Genomic DNA, 26,013 nt, shown 5'->3' with positions numbered 1-26,013 from the left:
TCTACAGACCAGTGACCAGTGTATATATCACATCTACAGTCCAGTGACCGTTGTATATATCACATCTACAGACCAGTGACCAGTGTATATATCACATCTACAGTCCAGTGACCAGTGTATATATCACATCTACAGTCCAGTGACCGGTGTATATATCACATCTACAGACCAGTGACCGGTGTATATATGACATCTACAGTCAAGTGACCGGTGTATATATCACATCTACAGACAAGTGACCGGTGTATATATATCACATCTACAGACCAGTGACCGGTGTATATATATCACATCTACAGACCAGTGATCGGTGTATATATCACATCTACAGACCAGGGACCGGTGTATATATCACATCTACAGACCAGTGACCGGTGTATATATCACATCTACAGACCAGTGACCGGTGTATATATCACATCTACAGACCAGTGACCGGTGTATATATCACATCTACAGACCAGTGTCCGGTGTATATATCACATCTACAGACCAGTAACGGGTTCATATATCACATCTACAGACCAGTGACCGGTGTATATATCACATCTACAGACCAGTGACAGGTGTATATATCACATCTACAGACCAGTGACCAGTGTATATATATCACATCTACAGACCAGTGACCGGTGTATTTATCACATCTACAGACCAGTGACCGGTGTATATATCACATCTACAGACCAGTGACCGGTGTATATATATCACATCTACAGTCCAGTGACCGGTGTATATATCACATCTACAGACCAGTGACCGGTGTATATATCACATCTACAGACCAGTGACCGGTGTATATATCACATCTACAGACTAGTGACCGGTGTATATATCACATCTACAGTCCAGTGACCGGTGTATATATCACATCTACAGACCAGTGACCGGTGTATATATCACATCTACAGTCCAGTGATCGGTGTATATATCACATCTACAGACCAGTGACCGGTGTATATATCACATCTACAGACCAGTGACCGGTGTATATATCACATCTACAGACCAGTAACCGGTTCATATATCACATCTACAGTCAAGTGACCGGTGTATATATCACATCTACAGACCAGTGACCTGTGTATATATCACATCTACAGTCCAGTGACTGGTGTATATATCACATCTACAGTCCAGTGACCGGTGTATATATCACATCTACAGACCAGTGACCGGTGTATATATATATCACATCTACAGACCAGTGACCGGTGTATATATCACATCTACAGACAAGTGACCGGTGTATATATCACATCTACAGTCCAGTGACCAGTGTATATATCACATCTACAGTCTAGTGACCGGTGTATATATCACATCTACAGACCAGTGACCGTTGTATATATCACATCTACAGACCAGTGACCAGTGTATATATCACATCTACAGTCCAGTGACCGTTGTATATATCACATCTACAGACCAGTGACCAGTGTATATATCACATCTACAGTCCAGTGACCAGTGTATATATCACATCTACAGACCAGTGACCGGTGTATATATGACATCTACAGTCAAGTGACCGGTGTATATATCACATCTACAGACAAGTGACCGGTGTATATATATCACATCTACAGACCAGTGACCGGTGTATATATATCACATCTACAGACCAGTGATCGGTGTATATATCACATCTACAGACCAGGGACCGGTGTATATATCACATCTACAGACCAGTGACCGGTGTATATATCACATCTACAGACCAGTGACCGGTGTATATATCACATCTACAGAACAGTGACCGGCGTATATATCACATCTACAGACCAGTGACCGGTGTATATATCACATCTACAGACCAGTGACCGGTGTATATATCACATCTACAGACCAGTGACCGGTGTATATATCACATCTACAGACCAGTGACCGGTGTATATATCATATCTACAGACCAGTGACCGGTGTATATATCACATCTATAGACCAATGACCGGTGTATATATCACATCTACAGACCAGTGACCAGTGTATATATCACATCTACAGACCAGTGACCGGTGTATATATCACATCTACAGACCAATGACCAGTGTATATATCACATCTACAGACCAGTAACCGGTTCATATATCACATCTACAGACCAGTGACCAGTGTATATATCACATCTACAGACCAGTGACCGGTGTATATATCACATCTACAGACCAGTGACCGGTGTATATATCACATCTACAGACCAGTAACCGGTTCATATATCACATCTACAGACCAGTGACCGGCGTATATATCACATCTACAGACCAGTAACGGGTTCATATATCACATCTACAGACCAGTGACCGGTGTATATATCACATCTACAGACCAGTGACCGGTGTATATATCACATCTACAGACCAGTGACCATTGTATATATCACATCTACAGACCAGTGACCAGTGTATATATATCACATCTACAGACCAGTGACCGGTGTATATATCACATCTACAGTCAAGTGACCGGTGTATATATCACATCTACAGTCCAGTGACCGGTGTATATATCACATCTACAGACCAGTGACCGGTGTATATATATCACATCTACAGACCAGTGACCAGTGTATATATCACATCTACAGACCAGTGACCGGTGTATATATCACATCTACAGACCAGTGACCGGTGTATATATATCACATCTACAGACCAGTGACCGGTGTATATATCACATCTACAGTCCAGTGACCGGTGTATATATCACATCTACAGACCAGTGACCGGTGTATATATCACATCTACAGACCAGTGACCGGTGTATATATCACATCTACAGACCAGTGTCCGGTGTATATATCACATCTACAGACCAGTGACCGGTGTATATATCACATCTACAGTCCAGTGACCGGTGTATATATCACATCTACAGACCAGTGACCGGTGTATATATCACATCTACAGTCCAGTGACTGGTGTATATTTCACATCTACAGACTAGTGACCGGTGTATATATCACATCTACAGACCAGTGACCGGTGTATATATCACATCTACAGACCAGTGACCGGTGTATATATCACATCTACAGACCAGTGACCGGTGTACATATCACATCTACAGTCCAGTGACCGGTGTATATATATCACATCTACAGTCAAGTGACCGGTGTATATATCACATCTACAGACCAGTGACCGGTGTATATATCACATCTACAGACCAGTGACCGGTGTATATATCACATCTACAGACCAGTGACCGGTGTATATATCACATCTACAGACCAGTGACCGGTGTATATATCCCATCTACAGACCAGTGACCGGTGTATATATCACATCTACAGTCCAGTGTCCGGTGTATATATCACATCTACAGACCAGTGACCGGTGTATATATCACATCTACAGACCAGTGACCGGTGTATATATCACATCTACAGTCCAGTGTCCGGTGTATATATCACATCTACAGACCAGTGACCGGTGTATATATCACATCTACAGACCAGTGACCGTTGTATATATCAAATCTACAGACCAATGACCAGTGTATATATATCACATCTACAGACCAGTGACCGGTGTATATATCACATCTACAGTCAAGTGACCGGTGTATATATCACATCTACAGACCAGTGACCGGTGTATATATCACATCTACAGACCAGTGACCGGTGTATATATCACATCTACAGACCAGTGACCGGTGTATATATCACATCTATAGTCCAGTGACCGGTGTATATATCACATCTATAGACCAGTGACCAGTGTATATATCACATCTACAGACCAGTGACCGTTGTATATATCACATCTACAGACTAGTGACCGGTGTATATATCACATCTACAGACCAGTAACCGGTGTATATATCACATCTACAGACCAGTGACCGGTGTATATATCCCATCTACAGACCAGTAACCGGTGTATATATATCACATCTACAGACCAGTGACCGGTGTATATATCACATCTACAGACCAGTGACCGGTGTATATATATCACATCTACAGACCAGTAACCGGTTCATATATCACATCTACAGATCAGTGACCGGCGTATATATATCACATCTACAGACCAGTGACCAGTGTATATATCACATCTACAGTCCAGTGACCGGTGTATATATAATCACATCTACAGACCAGTGACCGGTGTATATATCCCATCTACAGACCAGTGACTGGTGTATATATCACATCTACAGATCAGTGACCGGTGTATATATCACATCTACAGACCAGTGACCGGTGTATATATCACATCTACAGACCAGTGACCAGTGTATATATCACATCTACAGTCCAGTGACCGGCGTATATATATCACATCTACAGACCAGTGACCGGTGTATATATATCACATCTACAGACCAGTGACCAGTGTATATATAACATCTATAGACCAGTGACCTGTGTATATATCACATCTACAGTCCAGTGACCGGTGTATATATCACATCTACAGACCAGTGACCGGTGTATATATCCCATCTACAGACCAGTGACCGGTGTATATATCACATCTACAGACCAGTGACCAGTGTATATATATCACATCTACAGACCAGTGACCAGTGTATATATATCACATCTACAGACCAGTGACCGGTGTATATATCACATCTACAGACCAGTGACCGGTGTATATATATCACATCTACAGACCAGTGACCAGTGTATATATCACATCTACAGTCCTGTGACCGGTGTATATATCTCATCTACAGACCAGTGACCGGTGTACATATATCACATCTACAGACCAGTGACCGGTGTATATATATCACATCTACAGACCAGTGACCGGTGTATATATCACATCTACAGTCCAGTGACCGGTGTATATATCACATCTACAGACCAGTGACCGGTGTATATATCACATCTACAGACCAGTGACCGTTGTATATATCAAATCTACAGACCAATGACCAGTGTATATATATCACATCTACAGACCAGTGACCGGTGTATATATCACATCTACAGTCAAGTGACCGGTGTATATATCACATTTACAGACCAGTGACCGGTGTATATATCACATCTACAGACCAGTGACCGGTGTATATATCACATCTACAGACCAGTGACCGGTGTATATATCACATCTATAGTCCAGTGACCGGTGTAAATATCACATCTATAGACCAGTGACCAGTGTATATATCACATCTACAGACCAGTGACCGTTGTATATATCACATCTACAGACTAGTGACCGGTGTATATATCACATCTACAGACCAGTAACCGGTGTATATATCACATCTACAGACCAGTGACCGGTGTATATATCCCATCTACAGACCAGTAACCGGTGTATATATATCACATCTACAGACCAGTGACCGGTGTATATATCACATCTACAGACCAGTGACCGGTGTATATATATCACATCTACAGACCAGTAACCGGTTCATATATCACATCTACAGATCAGTGACCGGCGTATATATATCACATCTACAGACCAGTGACCAGTGTATATATCACATCTACAGTCCAGTGACCGGTGTATATATAATCACATCTACAGACCAGTGACCGGTGTATATATCCCATCTACAGACCAGTGACTGGTGTATATATCACATCTACAGATCAGTGACCGGTGTATATATCACATCTACAGACCAGTGACCGGTGTATATATCACATCTACAGACCAGTGACCGGTGTATATATCACATCTACAGTCCAGTGACCGGTGTATATATATCACATCTACAGACCAGTGACCGGTGTATATATCACATCTACAGACCAGTGACCGGTGTATATATCACATCTACAGACCAGTGACCGGTGTATATATCACATCTATAGACCAGTGACCAGTGTATATATCACATCTACAGACCAGTGACCGGTGTATATATCACATCTACAGTCCAGTGACCGGTGTATATATCACATCTACAGACCAGTGACCGGTGTATATATCACATCTACAGACCAGTGACCGGTGTATATATCACATCTACAGTCCAGTGTCCGGTGTATATATCACATCTACAGACCAGTGACCGGTGTATATATCACATCTACAGACCAGTGACCGTTGTATATATCAAATCTACAGACCAATGACCAGTGTATATATATCACATCTACAGACCAGTGACCGGTGTATATATCACATCTACAGTCAAGTGACCGGTGTATATATCACATCTACAGACCAGTGACCGGTGTATATATCACATCTACAGACCAGTGACCGGTGTATATATCACATCTACAGACCAGTGACCGGTGTATATATCACATCTATAGTCCAGTGACCGGTGTATATATCACATCTATAGACCAGTGACCAGTGTATATATCACATCTACAGACCAGTGACCGTTGTATATATCACATCTACAGACTAGTGACCGGTGTATATATCACATCTACAGACCAGTAACCGGTGTATATATCACATCTACAGACCAGTGACCGGTGTATATATCCCATCTACAGACCAGTAACCGGTGTATATATATCACATCTACAGACCAGTGACCGGTGTATATATCACATCTACAGACCAGTGACCGGTGTATATATATCACATCTACAGACCAGTAACCGGTTCATATATCACATCTACAGATCAGTGACCGGCGTATATATATCACATCTACAGACCAGTGACCAGTGTATATATCACATCTACAGTCCAGTGACCGGTGTATATATAATCACATCTACAGACCAGTGACCGGTGTATATATCCCATCTACAGACCAGTGACTGGTGTATATATCACATCTACAGATCAGTGACCGGTGTATATATCACATCTACAGACCAGTGACCGGTGTATATATCACATCTACAGACCAGTGACCAGTGTATATATCACATCTACAGTCCAGTGACCGGCGTATATATATCACATCTACAGACCAGTGACCGGTGTATATATATCACATCTACAGACCAGTGACCAGTGTATATATAACATCTATAGACCAGTGACCTGTGTATATATCACATCTACAGTCCAGTGACCGGTGTATATATCACATCTACAGACCAGTGACCGGTGTATATATCCCATCTACAGACCAGTGACCGGTGTATATATCACATCTACAGACCAGTGACCAGTGTATATATATCACATCTACAGACCAGTGACCAGTGTATATATATCACATCTACAGACCAGTGACCGGTGTATATATCACATCTACAGACCAGTGACCGGTGTATATATATCACATCTACAGACCAGTGACCAGTGTATATATCACATCTACAGTCCTGTGACCGGTGTATATATCTCATCTACAGACCAGTGACCGGTGTACATATATCACATCTACAGACCAGTGACCGGTGTATATATATCACATCTACAGACCAGTGACCGGTGTATATATCACATCTACAGTCCAGTGACCGGTGTATATATCACATCTACAGACCAGTGACCGGTGTATATATCACATCTACAGACCAGTGACCGTTGTATATATCAAATCTACAGACCAATGACCAGTGTATATATATCACATCTACAGACCAGTGACCGGTGTATATATCACATCTACAGTCAAGTGACCGGTGTATATATCACATTTACAGACCAGTGACCGGTGTATATATCACATCTACAGACCAGTGACCGGTGTATATATCACATCTACAGACCAGTGACCGGTGTATATATCACATCTATAGTCCAGTGACCGGTGTAAATATCACATCTATAGACCAGTGACCAGTGTATATATCACATCTACAGACCAGTGACCGTTGTATATATCACATCTACAGACTAGTGACCGGTGTATATATCACATCTACAGACCAGTAACCGGTGTATATATCACATCTACAGACCAGTGACCGGTGTATATATCCCATCTACAGACCAGTAACCGGTGTATATATATCACATCTACAGACCAGTGACCGGTGTATATATCACATCTACAGACCAGTGACCGGTGTATATATATCACATCTACAGACCAGTAACCGGTTCATATATCACATCTACAGATCAGTGACCGGCGTATATATATCACATCTACAGACCAGTGACCAGTGTATATATCACATCTACAGTCCAGTGACCGGTGTATATATAATCACATCTACAGACCAGTGACCGGTGTATATATCCCATCTACAGACCAGTGACTGGTGTATATATCACATCTACAGATCAGTGACCGGTGTATATATCACATCTACAGACCAGTGACCGGTGTATATATCACATCTACAGACCAGTGACCGGTGTATATATCACATCTACAGTCCAGTGACCGGTGTATATATATCACATCTACAGACCAGTGACCGGTGTATATATCACATCTACAGACCAGTGACCGGTGTATATATCACATCTACAGACCAGTGACCGGTGTATATATCACATCTATAGACCAGTGACCAGTGTATATATCACATCTACAGACCAGTGACCGGTGTATATATCACATCTACAGTCCAGTGACCGGTGTATATATCACATCTACAGTCCAGTGACCGGTGTATATATCACATCTACAGACCAGTGACCGGTGTATATATCACATCTACAGACTAGTGACCGGTGTATATATCACATCTACAGTCCAGTGACCGGTGTATATATCACATCTACAGACCAGTAACCGGTGTATATATCACATCTACAGACCAGTGACCGGTGTATATATCCCATCTACAGACCAGTGACCGGTGTATATATATCACATCTACAGACCAGTGACCGGTGTATATATCACATCTACAGACCAGTGACCGGTGTATATATATCACATCTACAGACCAGTAACCGGTTCATATATCACATCTACAGTCAAGTGACCGGAGTATATATGACATCTACAGACCAGTGACCGGAGTATATATCACATCTACAGACCAGTAACCGGTTCATATATCACATCTACAGATCAGTGACCGGCGTATATATATCACATCTACAGACCAGTGACCGGTGTATATATCACATCTACAGACCAGTGACCAGTGTATATATCACATCTACAGACCAGTGACCAGTGTATATATCACATCTACAGTCCAGTGACCGGTGTATATATATCACATCTACAGACCAGTGACCGGTGTATATATATCACATCTACAGATCAGTGACCGGCGTAAATATATCACATCTACAGATCAGTGACCAGTGTATATATATCACATCTACAGACCAGTGACCGGTGTATATATATCACATCTACAGTCCAGTGACCGGTGTATATATCACATCTACAGTCCAGTGACCGTTGTATATATCACATCTACAGACCAGTGACCAGTGTATATATATCACATCTACAGACCAGTAACCGGTTTATATATCACATCTACAGACCAGTGACCGGTGTATATATATCACATCTACAGTCCAGTGACCGGTGTATATATCACATCTACAGTCCAGTGACCGGTGTATATATTACATCTACAGACCAGTGACCTGTGTATATATCCCATCTACAGACCAGTGACCGGTGTATATATCACATCTACAGACCAGTGACCGGTGTATATATCACATCTACAGACCAGTGACCGGTGTATATATCCCATCTACAGACCAGTGACCGGTGTATATATCACATCTACAGACCAGTGACCGGTGTATATATCACATCTACAGACCAGTGACCGGTGTATATATCACATCTACAGACCAGTGACCGGTGTATATATCACATCTACAGACCAGTGACCGGTGTATATATCACATCTACAGTCCAGTGACCGGTGTATATATCACATCTACAGACCAGTGACCGGTGTATATATCACGTCTACAGTCCAGTGACCAGTGTATATATCACATCTACAGACCAGTGACCGGTGTATATATCACATCTACAGACCAGTGACCGGTGTATATATCACATCTACAGACCAGTGACCGGTGTATATATCACATCTACAGACCAGTGACCGGTGTATATATCACATCTACAGTCCAGTGACCGGTGTATATATCACATCTACAGACCAGTGACCGGTGTATATATATCACATCTACAGACCAGTGACCGGTGTATATATCACATCTACAGACCAGTGACCGGTGTATATATCACATCTACAGACCAGTGACCGGTGTATATATCACATCTACAGACCAGTGACCGGTGTATATATCACATCTACAGACCAGTGACCGGTGTATATATCACATCTACAGACCAGTGACCGGTGTATATATCACATCTACAGTCAAGTGACCGGTGTATATATGACATCTACAGACCAGTGACCGGAGTATATATCACATCTACAGACCAGTGACCGGTGTATATATATCACATCTACAGACCAGTGACCGGTGTATATATCACATCTACAGACCAGTGACCGGTGTATATATATCACATCTACAGACCAGTAACCGGTTCATATATCACATCTACAGTCAAGTGACCGGTGTATATATGACATCTACAGACCAGTGACCGGAGTATATATCACATCTACAGACCAGTGACCGGAGTATATATCACATCTACAGACCAGTAACCGGTTCATATATCACATCTACAGATCAGTGACCGGCGTATATATATCACATCTACAGACCAGTGACCAGTGTATATATCACATCTACAGTCCAGTGACCGGTGTATATATATCACATCTACAGTCCAGTGACCAGTGTATATATCACATCTACAGATCAGTGACCGGCGTATATATATCACATCTACAGACCAGTGACCGGTGTATATATATCACATCTACAGATCAGTGACCGGCGTATATATATCACATCTACAGACCAGTGACCGGTGTATATATCACATCTACAGTCCAGTGACCGGTGTATATATCACATCTACAGACCAGTGACCGGTGTATATATCACATCTACAGACCAGTGACCGGTGTATATATATCACATCTACAGATCAGTGACCAGTGTATATATATCACATCTACAGACCAGTGACCGGTGTATATATCACATCTACAGTCCAGTGACCGGTGTATATATCACATCTACAGACCAGTGACCGGTGTATATATCACATCTACAGACCAGTGACCGGTGTATATATCACATCTACAGTCCAGTGACCGGTGTATATATCACATCTACAGACCAGTGACCTGTGTATATATCCCATCTACAGACCAGTGACCGGTGTATATATCACATCTACAGACCAGTGACCGGTGTATATATCACATCTACAGACCAGTGACCGGTGTATATATCCCATCTACAGTCCAGTGACCGGTGTATATATCACATCTACAGACCAGTGACCGGTGTATATATCACATCTACAGACCAGTGACCGGTGTATATATCACATCTACAGACCAGTGACCGGTGTATATATATCACATCTACAGACCAGTGACCGGTGTATATATCACATCTACAGACCAGTGACCGGTGTATATATCACATCTACAGACCAGTGACCGGTGTATATATCACATCTACAGTCAAGTGACCGGTGTATATATCACATCTACAGACCAGTGACCGGTGTATATATCACATCTACAGTCCAGTGACCGGTGCATATATCACATCTACAGATCAGTGACCGGCGTATATATATCACATCTACAGACCAGTGACCGGTGTATATATCACATCTACAGACCAGTGACCGGTGTATATATCACATCTACAGACCAGTGACCGGTGTATATATCACATCTACAGACCAGTGACCGGTGTATATATATCACATCTACAGACCAGTGACCGGTGTATATATCACATCTACAGACCAGTGACCGGTGTATATATCACATCTACAGACCAGTGACCGGTGTATATATCACATCTACAGTCAAGTGACCGGTGTATATATCACATCTACAGACCAGTGACCGGTGTATATATCACATCTACAGACCAGTGACCGGTGTATATATCACATCTACAGTCAAGTGACCGGTGTATATATCACATCTACAGACCAGTGACCGGTGTATATATCACATCTACAGTCCAGTGACCGGTGTATATATCACATCTACAGACCAGTGACCGGTGTATATATCCCATCTACAGACCAGTGAGCGGTATATATATCACATCTACAGACCAGTGACCGGCGTATATATATCACATCTACAGACCAGTGACCAGTGTATATATCACATCTACAGTCCAGTGACCGGTGTATATATAATCACATCTACAGACCAGTGACCGGTGTATATATCCCATCTACAGACCAGTGACTGGTGTATATATCACATCTACAGATCAGTGACCGGTGTATATATCACATCTACAGACCAGTGACCGGTGTATATATCACATCTACAGATCAGTGACCGGCGTGTATATATATCACATCTACAGACCAGTGACCGGTGTATATATATCACATCTACAGACCAGTGACCAGTGTATATATAACATCTATAGACCAGTGACCTGTGTATATATCACATCTACAGTCCAGTGACCGGTGTATATATCACATCTACAGACCAGTGACCGGTGTATATATCCCATCTACAGACCAGTGACCGGTGTATATATCACATCTACAGACCAGTGACCAGTGTATATATATCACATCTACAGACCAGTGACCGGTGTATATATCACATCTACAGACCAGTGACCGGTGTATATATATCACATCTACAGACCAGTGACCAGTGTATATATCACATCTACAGTCCTGTGACCGGTGTATATATCTCATCTACAGACCAGTGACCGGTGTACATATATCACATCTACAGACCAGTGACCGGTGTATATATATCACATCTACAGACCAGTGACCGGTGTATATATCACATCTACAGTCCAGTGACCGGTGTATATATCACATCTACAGACCAGTGACCGGTGTATATATCACATCTACAGACCAGTGACCGTTGTATATATCAAATCTACAGACCAATGACCAGTGTATATATATCACATCTACAGACCAGTGACCGGTGTATATATCACATCTACAGTCAAGTGACCGGTGTATATATCACATCTACAGACCAGTGACCGGTGTATATATCACATCTACAGACCAGTGACCGGTGTATATATCACATCTACAGACCAGTGACCGGTGTATATATCACATCTATAGTCCAGTGACCGGTGTAAATATCACATCTATAGACCAGTGACCAGTGTATATATCACATCTACAGACCAGTGACCGTTGTATATATCACATCTACAGACTAGTGACCGGTGTATATATCACATCTACAGACCAGTAACCGGTGTATATATCACATCTACAGACCAGTGACCGGTGTATATATCCCATCTACAGACCAGTAACCGGTGTATATATATCACATCTACAGACCAGTGACCGGTGTATATATCACATCTACAGACCAGTGACCGGTGTATATATATCACATCTACAGACCAGTAACCGGTTCATATATCACATCTACAGATCAGTGACCGGCGTATATATATCACATCTACAGACCAGTGACCAGTGTATATATCACATCTACAGTCCAGTGACCGGTGTATATATAATCACATCTACAGACCAGTGACCGGTGTATATATCCCATCTACAGACCAGTGACTGGTGTACATATCACATCTACAGATCAGTGACCGGTGTATATATCACATCTACAGACCAGTGACCGGTGTATATATCACATCTACAGACCAGTGACCGGTGTATATATCACATCTACAGTCCAGTGACCGGTGTATATATATCACATCTACAGACCAGTGACCGGTGTATATATCACATCTACAGACCAGTGACCGGTGTATATATCACATCTACAGACCAGTGACCGGTGTATATATCACATCTATAGACCAGTGACCAGTGTATATATCACATCTACAGACCAGTGACCGGTGTATATATCACATCTACAGTCCAGTGACCGGTGTATATATCACATCTACAGTCCAGTGACCGGTGTATATATCACATCTACAGACCAGTGACCGGTGTATATATCACATCTACAGACTAGTGACCGGTGTATATATCACATCTACAGTCCAGTGACCGGTGTATATATCACATCTACAGACCAGTAACCGGTGTATATATCACATCTACAGACCAGTGACCGGTGTATATATCCCATCTACAGACCAGTGACCGGTGTATATATATCACATCTACAGACCAGTGACCGGTGTATATATCACATCTACAGACCAGTGACCGGTGTATATATATCACATCTACAGACCAGTAACCGGTTCATATATCACATCTACAGTCAAGTGACCGGTGTATATATGACATCTACAGACCAGTGACCGGAGTATATATCACATCTACAGACCAGTAACCGGTTCATATATCACATCTACAGATCAGTGACCGGCGTATATATATCACATCTACAGACCAGTGACCGGTGTATATATCACATCTACAGACCAGTGACCAGTGTATATATCACATCTACAGACCAGTGACCAGTGTATATATCACATCTACAGTCCAGTGACCGGTGTATATATATCACATCTACAGACCAGTGACCGGTGTATATATATCACATCTACAGATCAGTGACCGGCGTAAATATATCACATCTACAGATCAGTGACCAGTGTATATATATCACATCTACAGACCAGTGACCGGTGTATATATATCACATCTACAGTCCAGTGACCGGTGTATATATCACATCTACAGTCCAGTGACCGTTGTATATATCACATCTACAGACCAGTGACCAGTGTATATATATCACATCTACAGACCAGTAACCGGTTTATATATCACATCTACAGACCAGTGACCGGTGTATATATATCACATCTACAGTCCAGTGACCGGTGTATATATCACATCTACAGTCCAGTGACCGGTGTATATATTACATCTACAGACCAGTGACCTGTGTATATATCCCATCTACAGACCAGTGACCGGTGTATATATCACATCTACAGACCAGTGACCGGTGTATGTATCACATCTACAGACCAGTGACCGGTGTATATATCCCATCTACAGACCAGTGACCGGTGTATATATCACATCTACAGACCAGTGACCGGTGTATATATCACATCTACAGACCAGTGACCGGTGTATATATCACATCTACAGACCAGTGACCGGTGTATATATCACATCTACAGACCAGTGACCGGTGTATATATCACATCTACAGTCCAGTGACCGGTGTATATATCACATCTACAGACCAGTGACCGGTGTATATATCACGTCTACAGTCCAGTGACCAGTGTATATATCACATCTACAGACCAGTGACCGGTGTATATATCACATCTACAGACCAGTGACCGGTGTATATATCACATCTACAGACCAGTGACCGGTGTATATATCACATCTACAGACCAGTGACCGGTGTATATATCACATCTACAGTCCAGTGACCGGTGTATATATCACATCTACAGACCAGTGACCGGTGTATATATATCACATCTACAGACCAGTGACCGGTGTATATATCACATCTATAGACCAGTGACCGGTGTATATATCACATCTACAGACCAGTGACCGGTGTATATATCACATCTACAGACCAGTGACCGGTGTATATATCACATCTACAGACCAGTGACCGGTGTATATATCACATCTACAGACCAGTGACCGGTGTATATATCCCATCTACAGACCAGTGACCAGTGTATATATATCACATCTACAGACCAGTGACCGGTGTATATATCCCATCTACAGACCAGTGACCGGTGTATATATATCACATCTACAGACCAGTGACCGGTGTATATATCACATCTACAGACCAGTGACCGGTGCATATATCACATCTACAGACCAGTGACGGGCGTATATATCACATCTACAGACCAGTGACCGGTGTATATATCACATCTACAGACCAGTGATCGGTGTATATATCACATCTACAGACCAGTGACCGGTGTATATATATCACATCTACAGACCAGTGACCGGTGTATATATCACATCTACAGACCAGTGACCGGTGTATATATATCACATCTACAGACCAGTAACCGGTTCATATATCACATCTACAGTCAAGTGACCGGTGTATATATGACATCTACAGACCAGTGACCGGAGTATATATCACATCTACAGACCAGTAACCGGTTCATATATCACATCTACAGATCAGTGACCGGCGTATATATATCACATCTACAGACCAGTGACCGGTGTATATATCACATCTACAGACCAGTGACCAGTGTATATATCACATCTACAGACCAGTGACCAGTGTATATATCACATCTACAGTCCAGTGACCGGTGTATATATATCACATCTACAGACCAGTGACCGGTGTATATATATCACATCTACAGATCAGTGACCGGCGTAAATATATCACATCTACAGATCAGTGACCAGTGTATATATATCACATCTACAGACCAGTGACCGGTGTATATATATCACATCTACAGTCCAGTGACCGGTGTATATATCACATCTACAGTCCAGTGACCGTTGTATATATCACATCTACAGACCAGTGACCAGTGTATATATATCACATCTACAGACCAGTAACCGGTTTATATATCACATCTACAGACCAGTGACCGGTGTATATATATCACATCTACAGTCCAGTGACCGGTGTATATATCACATCTACAGTCCAGTGACCGGTGTATATATTACATCTACAGACCAGTGACCTGTGTATATATCCCATCTACAGACCAGTGACCGGTGTATATATCACATCTACAGACCAGTGACCGGTGTATGTATCACATCTACAGACCAGTGACCGGTGTATATATCCCATCTACAGACCAGTGACCGGTGTATATATCACATCTACAGACCAGTGACCGGTGTATATATCACATCTACAGACCAGTGACCGGTGTATATATCACATCTACAGACCAGTGACCGGTGTATATATCACATCTACAGACCAGTGACCGGTGTATATATCACATCTACAGTCCAGTGACCGGTGTATATATCACATCTACAGACCAGTGACCGGTGTATATATCACGTCTACAGTCCAGTGACCAGTGTATATATCACATCTACAGACCAGTGACCGGTGTATATATCACATCTACAGACCAGTGACCGGTGTATATATCACATCTACAGACCAGTGACCGGTGTATATATCACATCTACAGACCAGTGACCGGTGTATATATCACATCTACAGTCCAGTGACCGGTGTATATATCACATCTACAGACCAGTGACCGGTGTATATATATCACATCTACAGACCAGTGACCGGTGTATATATCACATCTATAGACCAGTGACCGGTGTATATATCACATCTACAGACCAGTGACCGGTGTATATATCACATCTACAGACCAGTGACCGGTGTATATATCACATCTACAGACCAGTGACCGGTGTATATATCACATCTACAGACCAGTGACCGGTGTATATATCCCATCTACAGACCAGTGACCAGTGTATATATATCACATCTACAGACCAGTGACCGGTGTATATATCCCATCTACAGACCAGTGACCGGTGTATATATATCACATCTACAGACCAGTGACCGGTGTATATATCACATCTACAGACCAGTGACCGGTGCATATATCACATCTACAGACCAGTGACGGGCGTATATATCACATCTACAGACCAGTGACCGGTGTATATATCACATCTACAGACCAGTGACCGGTGTATATATCACATCTACAGACCAGTGACCGGTGTATATATCACATCTACAGACCAGTGACCGGTATATATATCACATCTACAGACCAGTGACCGGTGTATATATATCACATCTACAGACCAGTGACCAGTGTATATATCCCATCTACAGACCAGTGACCGGTGTATATATCACATCTACAGACCAGTGACCGGTGTATATATCACATCTACAGACCAGTGACCGGTGTATATATCACATCTGCAGACCAGTGACCGGTGTATATATAATCACATCTACAGACCAGTGACCGGTGTATATATCCCATCTACAGACCAGTGACCGGTGTATATATATCACATCTACAGACCAGTGACCAGTGCATATATATCACATCTACAGTCCAGTGACCGGTGTATATATCACATCTACAGTCCAGTGACCGGTGTATATATCACATCTACAGACCAGTGACCGGTGTATATATCACATCTACAGACCAGTGACCGGTGTATATATCACATCTACAGACCAGTGTCCGGTGTATATATCACATCTACAGACCAGTGACCGGTGTATATATCACATCTACAGACCAGTGACCGGTGTATATATCACATCTACAGACCAGTGACCGGTGTATATATATCACATCTACAGACCAGTGACCGGTGTATATATCACATCTACAGACCAGTGACCGGTGTATATATCCCATCTACAGACCAGTGACCGGTGTATATATATCACATCTACAGTCCAGTGACCGGTGTATATATCACATCTACAGACCAGTGACCGGTGTATATATCACATCTACAGACCAGTGACCGGTGTATATATCACATCTACAGACCAGTGTCCGGTGTATATATCACATCTACAGACCAGTGACCGGTGTATATATCACATCTACAGACCAGTGACCGGTGTATATATCACATCTACAGACCAGTGACCGGTGTATATATATCACATCTACAGACCAGTGACCGGTGTATATATCACATCTACAGACCAGTGACCGGTGTATATATTACATCTACAGACCAGTGACCGGTGTATATATATCACATCTACAGACCAGTAACCGGTTCATATATCACATCTACAGTCAAGTGACCGGTGTATATATGACATCTACAGACCAGTGACCGGAGTATATATCACATCTACAGACCAGTGACCGGAGTATATATCACATCTACAGACCAGTAACCGGTTCATATATCACATCTACAGATCAGTGACCGGCGTATATATATCACATCTACAGACCAGTGACCAGTGTATATATCACATCTACAGTCCAGTGACCGGTGTATATATATCACATCTACAGTCCAGTGACCAGTGTATATATCACATCTACAGATCAGTGACCGGCGTATATATATCACATCTACAGACCAGTGACCGGTGTATATATATCACATCTACAGATCAGTGACCGGCGTATATATATCACATCTACAGACCAGTGACCGGTGTATATATCACATCTACAGTCCAGTGACCGGTGTATATATCACATCTACAGACCAGTGACCGGTGTATATATCACATCTACAGACCAGTGACCGGTGTATATATATCACATCTACAGATCAGTGACCAGTGTATATATATCACATCTACAGACCAGTGACCGGTGTATATATCACATCTACAGTCCAGTGACCGGTGTATATATCACATCTACAGACCAGTGACCGGTGTATATATCACATCTACAGACCAGTGACCGGTGTATATATCACATCTACAGTCCAGTGACCGGTGTATATATCACATCTACAGACCAGTGACCTGTGTATATATCCCATCTACAGACCAGTGACCGGTGTATATATCACATCTACAGACCAGTGACCGGTGTATATATCACATCTACAGACCAGTGACCGGTGTATATATCCCATCTACAGTCCAGTGACCGGTGTATATATCACATCTACAGACCAGTGACCGGTGTATATATCACATCTACAGACCAGTGACCGGTGTATATATCACATCTACAGACCAGTGACCGGTGTATATATATCACATCTACAGACCAGTGACCGGTGTATATATCACATCTACAGACAAGTGACCGGTGTATATATCACATCTACAGACCAGTGACCGGTGTATATATCACATCTACAGTCAAGTGACCGGTGTATATATCACATCTACAGACCAGTGACCGGTGTATATATCACATCTACAGACCAGTGACCGGTGTATATATCACATCTACAGTCCAGTGACCGGTGCATATATCACATCTACAGATCAGTGACCGGCGTATATATATCACATCTACAGACCAGTGACCGGTGTATATATCACATCTACAGACCAGTGACCGGTGTATATATCACATCTACAGACCAGTGACCGGTGTATATATCACATCTACAGACCAGTGACCGGTGTATATATATCACATCTACAGACCAGTGACCGGTGTATATATCACATCTACAGACCAGTGACCGGTGTATATATCACATCTACAGACCAGTGACCGGTGTATATATCACATCTACAGTCAAGTGACCGGTGTATATATCACATCTACAGACCAGTGACCGGTGTATATATCACATCTACAGACCAGTGACCGGTGTATATATCACATCTACAGTCAAGTGACCGGTGTATATATCACATCTACAGACCAGTGACCGGTGTATATATCACATCTACAGACCAGTGACCGGTGTATATATCACATCTACAGTCCAGTGACCGGTGTATATATCACATCTACAGACCAGTGACCGGTGTATATATCCCATCTACAGACCAGTGACCGGTGTATATATATCACATCTACAGTCAAGTGACCGGTGTATATATCACATCTACAGACCAGTGACCGGTGTATATATCACATCTACAGACCAGTGACCGGTGTATATATCACATCTACAGACCAGTGACCGGTGTATATATCACATCTACAGACCAGTGACCGGTGTATATATCCCATCTACAGACCAGTGAGCGGTATATATATCACATCTACAGACCAGTGACCGGTGTATATATATCACATCTACAGTCAAGTGACCGGTGTATATATCACATCTACAGACCAGTGACCGGTGTATATATCACATCTACAGACCAGTGACCGGTGTATATATCACATCTACAGACCAGTGACCGGTGTATATATCACATCTACAGTCCAGTGACCGGTGTATATATCACATCTACAGACCAGTGACCGGTGTATATATCCCATCTACAGACCAGTGACCGGTGTATATATATCACATCTACAGTCAAGTGACCGGTGTATATATCACATCTACAGACCAGTGACCGGTGTATATATCACATCTACAGACCAGTGACCGGTGTATATATCACATCTACAGACCAGTGACCGGTGTATATATATCACATCTACAGACCAGTGACCGGTGTATATATCACATCTACAGACCAGTGACCGGTGTATATATATCACATCTACAGACCAGTGACCGGTGTATATATTACATCTACAGACCAGTGACCGGTGTATATATCACAACTACAGACAAGTGACCCGGTGTATATATCACATCTACAGACCAGTGACCGGTGTATATATCACATCTACAGACCAGTGACCGGTGTATATATCACATCTACAGACCAGTGACCGGTGTATATATCACATCTACAGACCAGTGACCGGTGTATATATCACATCTACAGACCAGTGACCGGTGTATATATATCACATCTACAGTCCAGTGACCGGTGTATATATCACATCTACAGACCAGTGACCGGTGTATATATCACATCTACAGACCAGTGACCGGTGTATATATCACATCTACAGTGTTACATTGGCCACCACCAAGGGAGGTTACTCTGGGGGCAGTGATCAGGGATTCTACTCCAGCAAAGTTCAGATTCTGCTTAGGGGTTAAAGGCCGATTATCAAGGGTTCCCTAAGACTCAGTTCCCTGGTTTAGCCCTACGTCACTTCCCTTGGTGACAAAGTGTGTTCCCACTACCCTCTGCTGGCCCCCTGACAGAATCTCCCCGGGCCCCGTGCCGTGCAGTGTTATTCATACAACGTACTACCAATGACTAACAGGCATCTAGTCACAAAACTTACCATTACACACCAGGCGTCAAGTATCAGAACGTACCACTGACCACCAGACATCTAGTCATACAGCTCCGCACTGACCACCAGGCAACTAGTCATACATCACACCACTGTCCACCAGACATCTAGTCATACAACTCACCACTGTCCACCAGACATCTAGTCATACATCTCACCACTGACCACCAGAGATCTAGTCATACATCACACCACTGACCACCAGAGATCTAGTCATACATCACACCACTGACCACCAGACATCTAGTCATACACCTCACCACTGACCACCAGGCAACTAGTCATACAGCTCACCACTTACCACCAGACATCTAGTCATACATCACACCACTGACCACCAGGCAACTAGTCATACATCTCACCACTGACCACCAGACATCTAGTCATACATCACACCACTGACCACCAGACATCTAGTCATACAGCTCCGCACTGACCACCAGGCAACTAGTCATACATCACACCACTGACCACCAGACATCTAGTCATACAGCTCCGCACTTACCACCAGGCAACTAGTCATACATCACACCACTGACCACCAGACATCTAGTCATACAGCTCACCACTGACCACCAGGCAACTAGTCATACAGCTCCGCACTGACCACCAGGCAACTAGTCATACATCACACCACTGACCACCAGACATCTAGTCATACAGCACACCACTGACCACCAGACATCTAGTCATACATCTCACCACTGACCACCAGACATCTAGTCATACAGCTCACCACTGACCACCAGGCAACTAGTCATACAGCTCCGCACTGACCACCAGGCAACTAGTCATACATCACACCACTGACCACCAGACATCTAGTCATACAGCACACCACTGACCACCAGGCAACTAGTCATACATCTCACCACTGACCACCAGACATCTATACATACAGCTCACCACTGACCACCAGACATCTAGTCATACATCTCACCACTGACCACCAGACATCTAGTCATACATCTCACCACTGACCACCAGACATCTAGTCATACAGCTCACCACTGACCACCAGACATCCAGTCATACAGCTCACCACTGACCACCAGACATCTAGTCATACATCACACCACTGACCACCAGACATCTAGTCATACAGCTCCGCACTGACCACCAGGCAACTAGTCATACATCACATCACACCACTGACCACCAGACATCTAGTCATACAGCTCACCACTGACCACCAGGCAACTAGTCATACAGCTCCGCACTGACCACCAGGCAACTAGTCATACATCACACCACTGACCACCAGACATCTAGTCATACAGCTTACCACTGACCACCAGGCAACTAGTCATACAGCTCCGCACTGACCACCAGGCAACTAGTTATACATCACACCACTGACCACCAGACATCTAGTCATACAGCACACCACTGACCACCAGGCAACTAGTCATACATCTCACCACTGACCACCAGACATCTATACATACAGCTCACCACTGACCACCAGACATCTAGTCATACAGCTCCGCACTGACCACCAGGCAACTAGTCATACATCACATCACACCACTGACCACCAGACATCTAGTCATACAGCTCCGCACTGACCACCAGGCAACTAGTCATACAGAGGGCAGCACGGTGGCTCAGTGGTTAGCACTACAACTAAGGACAACATCTGCATGGAGTTTGTATGTTCTCCCCGTGTTTGCGTGGGTTTCCGCCGGGTACTTTGGTTTCCTCCCACACCCCAAAAACATACCAATAGGGAGTTTAGATTGTGAGCCCCACTGGGGACAGTAAAAGAGGACCTCTGTACAGCACTGCGTAATATGTTGGCGCTATACAAGTAACTGAAATAAATAAATCCGCACTGACCACCAGGCAACTAGTCACAAAATTTACCATTAGACACCAGGCGTCAAGTATTAGAACGTACCACTGACCACCAGTCATACAGCTCACCACTGACCACCAGACATCTAGTCATACAGCTCACCACTGACCACCAGACATCTAGTCATGCAGCTCACCACTGAACACCAGACATCTAGTCATACAGCTCACCACTGACCACCAGACATCCAGTCATACATCACACCACTGACCACCAGACATCTAGTCATACAGCATATCACTGACCACCAGACATCTAGTCATACAGATCACCACTGACCACCAGACATCTAGTCATACGGATCACCACTGACCACCAGACATCTAGTCATACAGCTCACCACTGACCACCAGACATCTAGTCATACAGCTCACCACTGACCACCAGACATCTAGTCATACAACTCACCACTGACCACCTGGAATCTAGTCATACATCACACCACTGACCACCAGACATCTAGTCATACGGCTCACCACTGACCACCAGACATCTAGTCATACAGCTCACCACTGACCACCAGACATCTAGTCATACAGCTCACCACTGACCACTAGACATGTAGTCATACAGCTCACCACTGACCACCAGACATGTAGTCATACAGCACACCACTGACCACTAGGCATCTAGTCATACAGCATATCCCTGACCACCAGACATCTAGTCATACAGCTCACCATTGACCACCAGAAATCTAGTCATACAGCATATCCCTGACCACCAGACATCTAGTCATACAGCTCACCACTGATCACCAGACATCTAGTCATACAGCTCACCACTGTCCACCAGACATCTAGTCATACAGCTCACCATTGACCACCAGACATCTAGTCATACAGCTCACCATTGACTACCAGACATCTAGTCATACAGCGTACCACTGACCACCAGACATGTAGTCATACAGTACAGCACTGACCACCAGACATCTAGTCATACATCTCACCACTGACCACCAGGCAACTAGTCATACATCTCACCACTGACCACCAGACATCTAGTCATACAGCTCACCACTGACCACCAGGCATCTAGTCATACATCACACCACTGACCACCAGACATCTAGTCATACATCACACCACTGACCACCAGACATCTAGTCATACATCACACCACTGACCACCAGACATATAGTCATACACCTCACTACTGACCACCAGACATCTAGTCATACATCACACCACTGACCACCAGACATCTAGTCATACAGCTCACCACTTACCACCAGACATCTAGTCATACATCACACCACTGACCACCAGACATCTAGTCATACATCACACCACTGACCACCAGACTAGTCATACAGCGTACCACTGACCACCAGACATCTAGTCATACATCACACCACTGACCACCAGACATCTAGTCATACATCACACCACTGACCACCAGACATCTAGTCATACAGCTCACCACTGACCACCAGACATCTAGTCATACAGCTCACCACTGACCACCAGACAACTAGTCATACAGCGTACCACTGACCACCAGACATCTAGTCATACATCACACCACTGACCACCAGACATGTAGTCATACAGCTCACCACTGACCACCAGACATCTAGTCATACGGCTCACCACTGACCACCAGACATCTAGTCATACAGCTCACCACTGACCACCAGACATCCAGTCATACATCACACCACTGACCACCAGACATCTAGTCATACATCACACCACTGACCACCAGACATCTAGTCATACAGCTCACCACTGACCACCAGACAACTAGTCATACAGCTCACCACTGACCACCAGACATCTAGTCATACATCTCACCACTGACCACCAGACATCTATACATACAGCTCACCACTGACCACCAGACATCTAGTCATACATCACACCACTGACCACCAGACATCTATACATACAGCTCACCACTGACCACCAGACATCTAGTCATACATCACACCACTGACCACCAGACATCTAGTCATACATCTTACCACTGACCACCAGACATCTAGTCATACAGCTCACCACTGACCACCAGGCAACTAGTCATACATCACACCACTGACCACCAGACATCTAGTCATACATCTCACCACTGACCACCAGACATCTAGTCATACATCACACCACTGACCACCAGACATCTAGTCATACATCACACCACTGACCACCAGACATGTAATCATACAGCTCACCACTGACCACCAGACATCTAGTCATACATCTCACCACTGACCACCAGGCAACTAGTCATACAGCTCACCACTGACCACCAGACATCTATACATACAGCTCACCACTGACCACCAGACATCTAGTCATACATCACACCACTGACCACCAGACATCTAGTCATGCAGCTCACCACTGACCACCAGACATCTAGTCATACAGCTCACCACTGACCACCAGGCAACTAGTCATACAGCTCACCACTGACCACCAGACATCTATACATACAGCTCACCACTGACCA

The sequence above is a fragment of the Rhinoderma darwinii genome, chromosome 1 (assembly GCF_050947455.1).
Source record: "Rhinoderma darwinii isolate aRhiDar2 chromosome 1, aRhiDar2.hap1, whole genome shotgun sequence".
In the NCBI taxonomy this organism is placed as follows: domain Eukaryota; kingdom Metazoa; phylum Chordata; class Amphibia; order Anura; family Rhinodermatidae; genus Rhinoderma; species Rhinoderma darwinii.
This window is presented reverse-complemented; position numbering follows the sequence as displayed.